Source organism: Odocoileus virginianus, chromosome X (genome assembly GCF_023699985.2).
Source record: "Odocoileus virginianus isolate 20LAN1187 ecotype Illinois chromosome X, Ovbor_1.2, whole genome shotgun sequence".
NCBI lineage: Eukaryota > Metazoa > Chordata > Mammalia > Artiodactyla > Cervidae > Odocoileus > Odocoileus virginianus.
Genome location: NC_069708.1, coordinates 27,352,912 through 27,364,515, shown reverse-complemented (window position 1 = coordinate 27,364,515; position 11,604 = coordinate 27,352,912). Strand labels below are relative to the sequence as shown.

Genomic DNA, 11,604 nt, shown 5'->3' with positions numbered 1-11,604 from the left:
CTTTCCTTTTGCCCTGCCCTTGCTGACCTGACTCTGATCCCTTACTTGTCTCCTGGCTTCTGTGGGGTCTCTGTGGAGAGTAAGGTTAGGGTTGGTCTGCAGGAAAAAAAGACTCCAATGTCCCTGAGTCTCCTTTTGCATCCTTTTAAGGGCTCCCTCTTCCTCTCTAGATATCAAGGCCCACTTTCCTTTTCCTTTGTTTGTCCTTCTTCATCACTTTCAGTCTCTTCTATAACAGATTTCATTTTGTCTTTAAAAAATTCTATTCATCTTATTCATTTCACTGTCAAATTTCTGGAAAGAGTACCATGACTCCCATTTCCTCACCACAAAGTCATTCCCTAACTCTCTGGATCTGGTTTCCTTCCTATACTTTTCTGTACCTAGAACACAAATTGCCTCATAAGGAAAACCTTTAAGGATCTTTTCTCTGCCTTCATCCCCTTTGACTTTTCTGCTTTGCTTAACCCTGTTGCATACCTACTTTAAAGCTTTTTTTCTAAATAAAAGCCACATTAAAAAATTCCACTGATCCCTGAATCAGGAAGATCCCCTGGAGGAGGAAATGGCAACCCATTCCAGTATTCTTGCCAGGAAAATCCCATGGACAGGGGAGCCTGGCTGGCTACAGTCCATGAGGTTGCAAAAGAGTCAGACAAGATTCAGCAACTAAACAGCAACAGCATGACAATATTAAATAAAAATTTGAAAGAAAATATTCACCTCTACTTCACAACCCTAGACAACTCTTTTCATTTTTCCACATTCCATACTTCTCTAGTTTATGTAATACATATGTGTGTATATTTATATGTATATATATGTATAGGTTTAAATGCAATCAATGTACCTATATTTTAAAATTATTTTAAAAAAATTTTTTATTGCATATACTCTCCTTGTGTTACAGTCTTTCATATTCATCATTTCAATGATGATATAAAATTCTATCCATCAGTAGATCCTATTTTATTTGACTATTCTATTATTGGTCATTTAGGGAACTCCCAATTTTTCTGTGCTTTGAATAATTTAATGCATATAGCTTTTTCCTTCTTTGTAATTCTCTTCCTAGGACAAGTTCCCAGGGGTGGGATTACCAGGTCAAAGAGCATGAGTGGTTTCATAGAGCTTGATTTCCCAAAGGACAGCACAAATTTTCAACATCAAAATGACACGTGAGTGTTCCAGTTCCCTTGCAGCCCTGGCATTGGACTTTATAAGAAATCTTTTTGGATGGCTTAAACATTTAACTTATTAATTTCATTTCTTTGATTATTCATGAGATTGAACACTTTCCCACATGTTCACTATTTGTATTTTCTCTTGGGTGAATTGTCTGTTCATATTCTTCTTTTTTTTTTTTTTTTGTTCATATCCTTCTTGAATTAGTATCTTAGTGGTATTCTTTTGTATATAAATGTATTCTTTATTTGACATACATGTTAACCCTTTGTCATATTTGATATAACCATTCCATTTATTGTAATGCCTTTAACTTTAGTTCCTTATTTTATCTCCTTGCTTTAAAATTTCTCTCTGGTAATTTGCAACCTTGTGAACATAGTAAAAACTACTGAATTGTATACTTAGAAATGGTGAATTCTATAGTAAATAAACTACATCTCAATAAAACTGTTAAAAAGAAAAAACATTCTGTCTTCCTACTTTTCTCACTCTTATTACTTCTCTTTGCTTGCTGCTCTTTCTTTTTTATTCCCTAAGTGAAGAGAGTTCCAAAATCTGTCATAGTCAGAGCATTTGGGGATTATTTAATCCCCTCCCCTCATCTGAGCTTTGATTTTTCTCTTGGAGAGAGCATATATGCATGTGAATACAATTCAGTTGACTCATAGTCCTTGAGAGTACCTTGGAAATCTTCTAGGACCTGGGCACTGTTTCACTTTACAAAGGAGGAAACAGGTCCTGAGATATGACTTGCTCATGACTTAGTAAGTTAGGGGCAGAGCAGAGACTAGGCCCCAGGGCCCCAGAATCCCAGAGCTCCTTCCATTACACCAGGCCAACTCAGTTCCAGGTCTGACCTTTCTCCCAAGCTCTACCTTTGTGTCTTCAGTTGCCCACTGGACAATTTCACTTGGATCTTCCATTGTTACTTCCAACCCAAATTATCAAAAACTAAACTCCCTAAACCAGTTTCCCTACTTGTCTCGCTCATTTGTGTTTATGGCATCTTCTTTTTTAAAAATTTTTTTTCATTTATTTTTATTAGTTGCATCTTCTTCTTTTCTCAAGTCACCTAGGTTTGAGAATACTCAGGTAACTTTGACTCTTTGCCCTTCCTGTTTCCTTTATAGTTCCAGTGCTACCATTCTATAAAAGAAGGCCAATTGTAATTGACATGATGAGGGAATAAATGTCTGAATCTCATGAAATAGGGAGGGCAAAGAGTCAGAGTTGCCTGAATGTTTTCAAGCTTAGGTGACTTTATGGTTCCAGTGCTACCATTCTGGGGCTTCCCAAGTGAGTGCAGTGATAAAGAATCTACCTGCCAATGCAGGAGATGCAAGAGATGCTTGTTCAATCCCTGGGTCGAGAAGATCGCCTGGAGTAGGAAATGGCATCCCATTCCAGTATTCTTGTTTGGAAAGTTCCATGGACAGAGGAGCCTAGTGGGCTACAGTCCATGGGTTCACAAAGAGTCTGAGCTTTGTGAACTGAGCACACACACTGCCATTCTAATACTGGCTCTTGTCACTTTCTCCCTGACTGTCACTGCCTCCCAACTGGTCTTCCTTACCTCTAATCTCTCCTCGCATGATATATTCAGTACATATTGCCAGATTAATTGGCCTCAAAACTGCTTTCACAGTTTCACTCTCTCACTCAAAATTCTTTCATGGTTCCCCATTGTCTACAAGGCAAGTTGAAATTCTTTTGTCAGAAATTCAAGAGTGCTAGTGCATATACCTCCTCCTCATCAGCTTCACTTCTCCTCTCTTTGTTTTTACTCTTAAAAATTAAATCCCTCTTTCCAGGTGTGTGAGAAGGTGATCTGTGAACTTAAGTTACCATCTTTCCATTCTTTGGCCACTGAATAAAGATTGTGCTTTGTCAAAATACAAAACAAAAACACACACAGAAGAAGAAGAAATTCAAGAATGCCTTCAAGAATGCCTTTTTCAGTCTTATTTTCCATTCTTCCCCAGTACAAATCTCTTTTCTCCAGCTATTTTGATCTCCTCATTCTTTTTTCCAAATATGACCTCCACTTTCTTACATCTCCACTTTTATTCTTCCTTTCCCACACTCTTGAATGCCCTCCCTTTGTTTTCCCAGTCTTTTTCCTACCCAGTGACCAAGGCCCCGGGTGGCACTAGTAGTAAAGAACCTGCCTTTCAGGGTCAGGAAGATCACTTGGAGAAGGAAATGGCAACCCACTCCAATATTCTTGCCTTGAGAATCCCATGGACAGAGGAGCCTGGCTGGCTATAGTTCATAGTGTTGCAAAGAGTCAGACATGACTGAAGTAACTTAGCATGTACACCCAAGACCAAGCTTAAGTCCCACTTCCTCTGAGGACTTCTCTGCTGACTCTTTTGCATGGTGACCTTCCTGGTCACTCCTACAGTAATTATTGCCTATGTCAGTCATTTGGCACTTATATTGTCTCTTGATATTGCTTATACTACTATCCTGAATTGTTATTTAACCCTTTATGTGTGTTTGTTTTGAGTTCCTACCTGTGATAGAAAGGAAAGAGCATAGAACTAAAGATCAAAGAACTAAGTTGGATCCCTGGTTAGGAAAGCGGGGATCAGGTGTGTCACTTGGGTGACACAGACTCAGAGTCACTCAGACTCTCTGAGCCCGTTTCATCATCTGTAAAATGAAGATTGTAATCTCAGCTTTGGGTATTCCAGATTATGGCAAGACTCTGTGAATCTAGGGAGCTAAGAAAATATAATTGTTTGTTATTTTATTATCCCATGTGCTTAATAAATATTTGTAGAATGATTACATGTAGTAATTTAGCTTAATGTTTCTTCTTCTGGGAATATTTCCATGTTAAGAGGCCACAGACCAAGGAGTCTGAAGATCCAGGAGCACTTCAGGAGTAGTGGAGGTTGGAGGGCATTGGAAAGATACTTTGAAAGAAAGCAGGCTTGTCAGCAGTGACTGCCACAGGGGCAGGGGCTCTGGGTACAGCAGACCTGTGCATGGCATAAGCCCTCTTGGAGGAGGTCACCATTAACCCCACCATAGAGCTGCCAGAACTTACACAGGACTGGGGAAACAGACTCTTGGAGGGCACAAACAGAACCTTGTGTGCACCAGGACCCAGGAGAAAGGAGCAGTGACCCCACAAGAGACTGACCCAGACTTGCCCGTGAGTGTCCAGGAGTCTCTGGCGGAGGCGTGGGTTGGCGGTGGCTTGCTACAGGGTTGGGGGCACTGAGTGTAGCAGTGCGTGCATGGGACGTTTTGAAGGAGGTTGCCATTATCTTCATTACCTCCACCATAGTTTGGCTCCAAGTAAATAACAGGGCCAAATAGTATTTCTTTCTATAAAGAAAGCTGAGTGCCGAAGAACTGATGCTTTTGAACTGTGGTGTTTGAGAAGACTATTGAGAGTCCCTTGAACTGCAAGGAGATCCAACCAGTCCATCCTAAAGGAAATCAGTCCTGAATATTCATTGGAAGGACTTGTGTTCAAGCTGAAATTCCAATACTTTGGCTACCTGATGTGAAGAGCTAGCTCATTTGAAAAGACCCTGATGCTGGGAAAGATTGAAGGTGGGAGGAGAAGGGGATGACAGAGGATGAGATGGTTGGATGGCATCACTGACTCAATGGACATGAGTTTGAGTAAACTCTGGGAGTTGGTGATGGACAGGGAGGCCTGGCGTGCTGCAGTCCATGGGGTCGCAAAGAGTTGGACATGATTGAACAACTGAACTGAACTGAGGCTTCTCCAGAATGTCTCACATCCTACTACACTGGCTACTCACTGCTTGGCCTACCTGTAAGAGTACTGTGGATATGAAGAGAAGGAGAAGTTTGTGTATCTGAGCTTTTGCTTTCCCCACATTTTCTACTATAGCATCCCACAGTCCCTAACTGGTTATGCTAAATGCTTCACCTAGGGCCTCTTCTGTCTCTTTCATGTGATGAAACTCACTGTCTTGGTGAATGAGGTGATGAGGAGTAGTAGAGGAAACAATTTTAGTCACATAACCAGATGGTATCTTTGAATTCTTGATTTACTGCTCATTAGATGCATGATCTTGGACATGTTACTTAATCTCTCTGAGCTTTTAGTTTCCTCACTGATAAACTGGAGATAGTAATATCTATTTGGCAAGGCTGTTATGAAGTGTCAATGGAGTAATGAATGAAAACATATCATTTCCAGTTCCTATGGGTGGAAACCCCTTCTCAAAAATTCTCAACTTTAGTGTAGCTGGACAAAGAACCAGAATTCTAGATATGGATTTGATAATACTTAGAAGTGATAGTTAAGTTCATGACAAGAATGAATCCCTGAGTGTGAGAATCAGAAGGCTGAGAACTGATCACTGAGAGATGACTACTATAGTGATGGATTGGTATGAAACAGATTGGGACTGTGGCATTGTATCAAGGGAGAAGGGAGTTTCCACCCAAAAAGGATTTATAAAAGTTATCCTTTGAATGAAAGAAAAAAAGAAAGATTAAGAAAGTAAGCAATGGTGTCAAATGCCTAAGAGAATTCAGGGAGGATGAAATATTCAGAAAGGTAATAACAAACAAGTGATTCCCTATCAACCTGGATCTATGCATACAAAATATATTAGCCAATGAAATTAACTAAAGAGACCAACCTCAAATAGCTTTTGTAATCATGATCTGTTTACATGCATGTATACTGCTCCCTCCCTTTGAGTTCCTAGGTGCCTCTACCTCTTTCCAAAGATTTCAGAACAATTCATTCAATGGGTTACTTGCCATAACCTACAGAACTGATATTTCCAGTGTGAACTGAGATATGACTTGTCACCAAAAGGAAGTGCAAAAATACTTGAGTACAACCAAAGAGTGATGGATACCTTGGTATATCTTTTATTTCCAGAGCTTATGTATTTGGTCTCAAAGTGGGAAGAAGGTGAGTTATTCCTTATTGAGTCAAAGTGTACATTATTGTTTTTGTTTCTCAGTTGTGTCCTACTCTGCAACCCCATGGACTGCAGCATGCCAGGCTTCCCTGTCCTTCACCATCTCCTGGAGCTTGCTCAAATTCATATTCATTGAGTCAGTGATGCCATCCAACCATCTCATCCTCTGTCATCCTCTTATCCTCCGGCCTTCTATCTTTCCCAGTATCATGGTCTTTTCAAATGAGTCAGCTCTTCACATCAGGTGGCCAAAGTATTGGAGTTTCAGCTTCAGCATCAGTCCTTCCAATGAATATTTAGGACTGATTTCCTTTAGGATGGACAGGTTGGATCTCCTTGCTGTCCAAGGGACTCTCCAGAGTCTCCTCCAACACCACAGTTCAAAAGCATCAATTCTTCAGTGCTCAACTTTCTTTATAGTCCAACTCTCACATCCAAACATGACTACTGGAAAAACCATAACTTTGACTATGCTACCTTTGTTGGCAAAGTAATGCCTCTGCTCTTTAATGTGCTGTCTAGGTTGGTCATAGCTTTTCTTCCAAAGAGCAAGCATCTTTTAATTTCATGGCTGCAGTCACTAAATCCAGTGACTTTGGAGCCTAAGAAAATAAAGGCTGTCACTGTTTCCATTCTTTCCCCATCTACTTGCCATGAAGTGATGGAACCAGATGTCATATCTCAGTTTTTTGAATGTTGAGTTTTAAGCCAACTTTTTCACTCTCCTTTTTCACTTCCATCAAGAGGCTCTTCAGTTCCTCTTCACTTTCTGCCATAAGGGTGGTGTCATTTGCATATCTGAGGTTATTGATATTTCTCCTGGCAGTCTTGATTCCAGCTTGTGCTTCATCCACCCTGGCATTTCACATGGAAAAAGAAATGGCAACCCACTCCTGTATTCTTGCCTGGAGAATCCCATGGACAGAGGAGCCTGGCAGGCCATGGTCCCTGGGGTCGCAGAGAGTCAGACGTGACTGAAGCGACTAAGCACGCATGCACACACTCTGCATATAAGTTAAATAAGTAGGGTGACAATACAAAGCCTTGACGTACTCCTTTCTCGATTTGAAACCAGTCTGTTGTTCCTTGTCCGGTTCTAACTGTTGCTTCTTGACCTGCATACAGGTTTCTCAGGAGGCAGGTAAGGTGATCTGGTATTCCCATCTCTTGAAGAATTTTCCACAGTTTGTTGTGATCCACACAGTCAAAGGCTTTGGCATAGTCAATAAAGCAGAAGTAGATTTTTTCTGGAATTCTCTTGCTTTTTCAATGATCCGATGGATGTTGGCAATTTGATCTCTGGTTCCTCTGCCTTTTCTAAATTCAGCTTGAACATCTGCGAGTTCTTGATTCACATACTGTTGATGCCTAGCTTGGAGAATTTTGAGGATTTCTTTGCTAGTATGTCAAATGAGTGCATTGTGCGGTAGTTTGAACATTCTTTGGCATTGCCTTTCTTTGGGATTGGAATGAAAACTGACCTTTTCCAGTCCTGTAGCCACTGCTGCCTTTTCCAAATTTGCTGGCATATTGAGTGCAGCACTCTCACAGCATCATCTTTTAGGATTTGAAATAGCTCATCTAGAATTCCATCACCTCCACTAGCTTTGTTTATAGGGATGCTTCTTAAGGCCCACTTGCCTGAGCTCTCTGAGATGTCTGACTCTAGTTGAGTGATCATACCATCATGGTTATCTGGGTCATGGGAACTCTCCAAGAGCAAGAAAATGAAATCCTACTTGGAGCTGACTGGTTATCACGGTTAATTTTGTACCACAGCTTGAGGCCCTGGTCATGCTCTTGGATCTACTGATGAGAAGGAGAAACCAGAGGTACTTAGAAAACTCAAAGAGAAAAGTCAACTAATGACCTCTCAGGTGATTTTGTGCTGCTGGCATCTGCTCAACATGTGTACTTTTTACTGATATTTAGCTTATTGCTCATTGCAAGCCCTATTCCCTTTACTATACCAATAAGTTTTCACTTCCAATGTGAATTAAACATTTTTCTTACCCACTCTGACTCTTGCTGGATTCCTTTCCAGAAGGCAGCCATTGCACTGGTTCTTTGAGGATTTAGGCTAGTTTGATTCTACAAGTTTTTGTTTTTATTCATTTATCTACTGCAGTTTCCCAAAACACGTGTTCTTGGATAATAATAGGTGTTACAAAGTTTTTAAAAATTAATTAATTTTTCATTGTGCTAGGTCTTCGTTGCTGCACGTGGACATTCTCTAATTGTAGTGCACAAGATTCTCATTGTGGTGGCTTCTCTTGTTGTGGACCACAAGCTGTAGGGCTCGCGGGCTTTGGTAGTTGTGGCACGTGGGCTTAGTAGTTGCAGCTCATGGGCTTCGTTGCCCTGTGGCAAGTGGAATCATCCTGGACCAGGGATTGAACCCATGTCCTCTGCACTGGCAGGCAGACTCTTAACCACTGGACCACCAGGGAAGTCCTGTGACTAAAGTTTTAAGGGATTGGGTTTAAAATTGTTAAGCAGCTTTCTTTACTACAGGTTTTATCAGAGTCTTTAACATTATAATGCCCACTGTGGATTTCTAAAAAGCAGGGGCTCTAGATGCAATATCTACCAAACTTATTGACCAAGGAAATTTTTCTTTCTTTCTTTCCCTGTGGTACATCTCAAGAACATACTATGTGAAGACACATTTTAGGAGACATTGCTCTCATAAGGGAACTCTAATATCTTGATCCCACTTGGTGAGAGAAAAGGAGTTAGCTTATGTCTCCTACTCTTTTAGCTGTCTTGCTTTCCACTAAGGGCAAATACAGACCAAAAAAAGGAAAGTAGTTTTCTTTTTGCAGAAAATCTCATTACTTTCCAATGGAAAAAAAAAACCACTTCTCCTAATAAAATGTTAAATATTTTCCTGCAAATCTTTCCCTTTTCAGATACAGTGTATCAGTTAGGACTGCATTTGACTGCATGTAACAGAAACTCAACAGTGGTAGCTCAATAAAATAGGTGTTTTTTTTTTAACCAAAAAAATCCAAGGTAGGCAGTCCAAGGGTAGGTGCATCTGCTCAAGGTGATCAACATAGCTTCCTGCTTCACCCTCTTTGTAGTGTGTGTTTTTCATCCTCATGGTTGTAAAAATGGCCACTCAACTTCCAAGCACCCTATCCGTGTTCTATGCAGGAAGAAAGGTATAACAGCATAAGGCAAAAGTCTAAAGGATCTGGTAAACTAAACTGTTTTTCTTTATTAGAAAAGAAATAGCCCTTCTAGAACCCCACCCAGTTGATTTCTGCTTAAATTTCATTGGCCAGGGGTAGGTCATGTGACCACTTTGAGCTATGTATATGGGAAGTTGGATTTATTGCTGCCTCAAACAAGGTTGGAGTTCTCCATGTGAGAAAGACTGGGGACAATGGGTATTGGGTAGGATATGAGCAGGGTCTGTTACATACTGCTTAGTTTATTTCTGATTTAAAAACTGACTTTCTCACACTGACCTTTTATAACACATTAAACTACTTTCTGAAAGAACTCAGAGTTACAAAAGCAAGATTAACAGTATATAATGTTTTGTCATATGTATTATGAACTTAAGCAACTTTTTGGAAAAGCAAGAACCTAATGAATCTGAAACTCAACAATTTAAATTCCTCCAGTTGTCTTGTACTCATTGTATACATTCTGTTGTAACATTCTGTTGACATCATCACTTCTCTTTTATGTGCAAAGCTTTATACAGTCTGTGAGAATATTTGCTACATAAGAAGTCAACATTAATAACTATAAACTTCATTTGAATATTCATCCAGTAGACTAAGTTTCTTAAGGACAGAGTAAGTGTCTGATTTATTTACTCCCACTGCCTAGCAGTTAATGGATGATCAATAAATATTGCTGAATGATTTGAGTGAATGAGTGAATGTCTGAGATATCCAGAAGATGTATCAGGGTTATCAATGAAGATCCAGCCTCAGAGTAGGCAAGGACTAACCTGCCAGGTGAAAAGATAGCAGAAAAATAGAACAGTCAGCAATTGATTCAGAAGCAACTTGTTCTGGATTCTTAGAGAAAGTGAAAGCTTTTCCTCTAATAAGAGAAATAAGACAAGGATCCTCACTCTCACCAGTTGTATTAAATATAGTATTGGAAGTCTTTGTCAAAGCAATTAGACTAGAAAAAGAAATAAAAGGTATGCAAGTTGGGAAAAAAGTAAAACTGTCACTATTTGCAGATGATGATGCTATATATAGAAAATGCTGAAGACTTCATTAAAAAAACTGTTAGAATTAATAAATGAATTCAGTTAAGTTGCAGGACAGAAAATAAGTACACAGAAATCTGTTGCATTTCTATATACTAATAATAAACTATCAGAGAATTTAAAGGAAAAAATCCCATTTTCAGTTGCATCAAGAAGAATAAAATACTTAGGAATAATTTTAACCAGATCTGCATATCAAAAAATATAAGACAATAAAGAAGACACAAATAAATGTAAAGTTATTCCATGCTTATGGATTGGAAAAGTTAAATTGTTAAAATTTCCTTTCTATCCAAAGCAGTGTACAGATTAATGCAATCCTTAACAAAATTCCAATGGCATTTTTTTTCCCACAGAAATAGAATGAACAATATCAAAATTTCTATGGAAACATTAAAAACTTGAATAACCAAAGCAACCTTGAGAAAGACGAACAAAACTGGAGTCATCATGCTCCCTGATTTCAAACTATATACAGAGCTATAATAAGACAGTATCATATTAGCATAAAAACAGATGCACAGATCAATGGAACAGCACAGAGAGCCCAGAAATAAACCTGTATATATATATGATCAATTAATTTATGACAAAGGAGTCAAGAATATACAGAGGGGAAAGGAGAGTTTCTTCAATAAATGGTGTTGGGATAATTGAACAGCCACATGCAAAAGAATGAAACTGTACCACTGTTTTATGCCCTACACAAAAACTAACTCAAAATAGATTAAAGATTTGAGCATAAGACCTAAACTGTGAAACTCCTAAAAGAAAATATATGTGGTAACCTCTTTGTCACAGGTCTTGGTGATGATTATTTTGAATTTGACATCAAAAGCAAAGACAACAAAAGCAAAAATAAACATGTAGGATCACATCAAACTAAAAAAGTTCTGCATAGCAAAGAAAGCCATCAACAAAACAAAAAGGCAACCTACTGAATGGGAGAAAATATTTGCAAGTCATATATCTGATAGGGGGCTAATATCTAAAATATATAAAGAACTCACATGACTCAATAGTAAAAAACCAAACAAACCAATTAAAAAACGGGCAGAAGATCTGAATATTTTCCCAAAGAAGACATTGAATGGTCAACAGTTACGTGAAAAGATGCTCTGTATCACTAATCATCAGAAATGCAAATAAAAACCACAGTGACATACCACCTCACACCCGTTAGAATGGATGTTATCAAAATGACTAGAAATGACAAGTGTTGATGAGGTTGTAGAAAAAAGAGAGCCC

The 11,604-nt window shown here is 39.0% G+C and overlaps 1 protein-coding gene across 4 annotated transcripts in view; it reads left to right on the top strand.

Moving 5' to 3' along the window:
• The window catches only part of P2RY4 (pyrimidinergic receptor P2Y4), an 81,094-nt gene that overhangs the window by 30,711 nt on the left and 38,779 nt on the right, over positions 1 to 11,604 (top strand). For 3 of the 4 annotated variants that reach the window (XM_070461906.1, XM_020882922.2, XM_020882921.2), the window contains one exon: positions 1,076 to 3,989. The gene's annotated coding sequence lies outside the window, so the exon portion shown is untranslated. Of the gene's footprint in view, positions 1 to 1,075; positions 3,990 to 11,604 lie in introns of those variants that run through there. The other variant, XR_011485760.1, reaches the window with a different exon arrangement.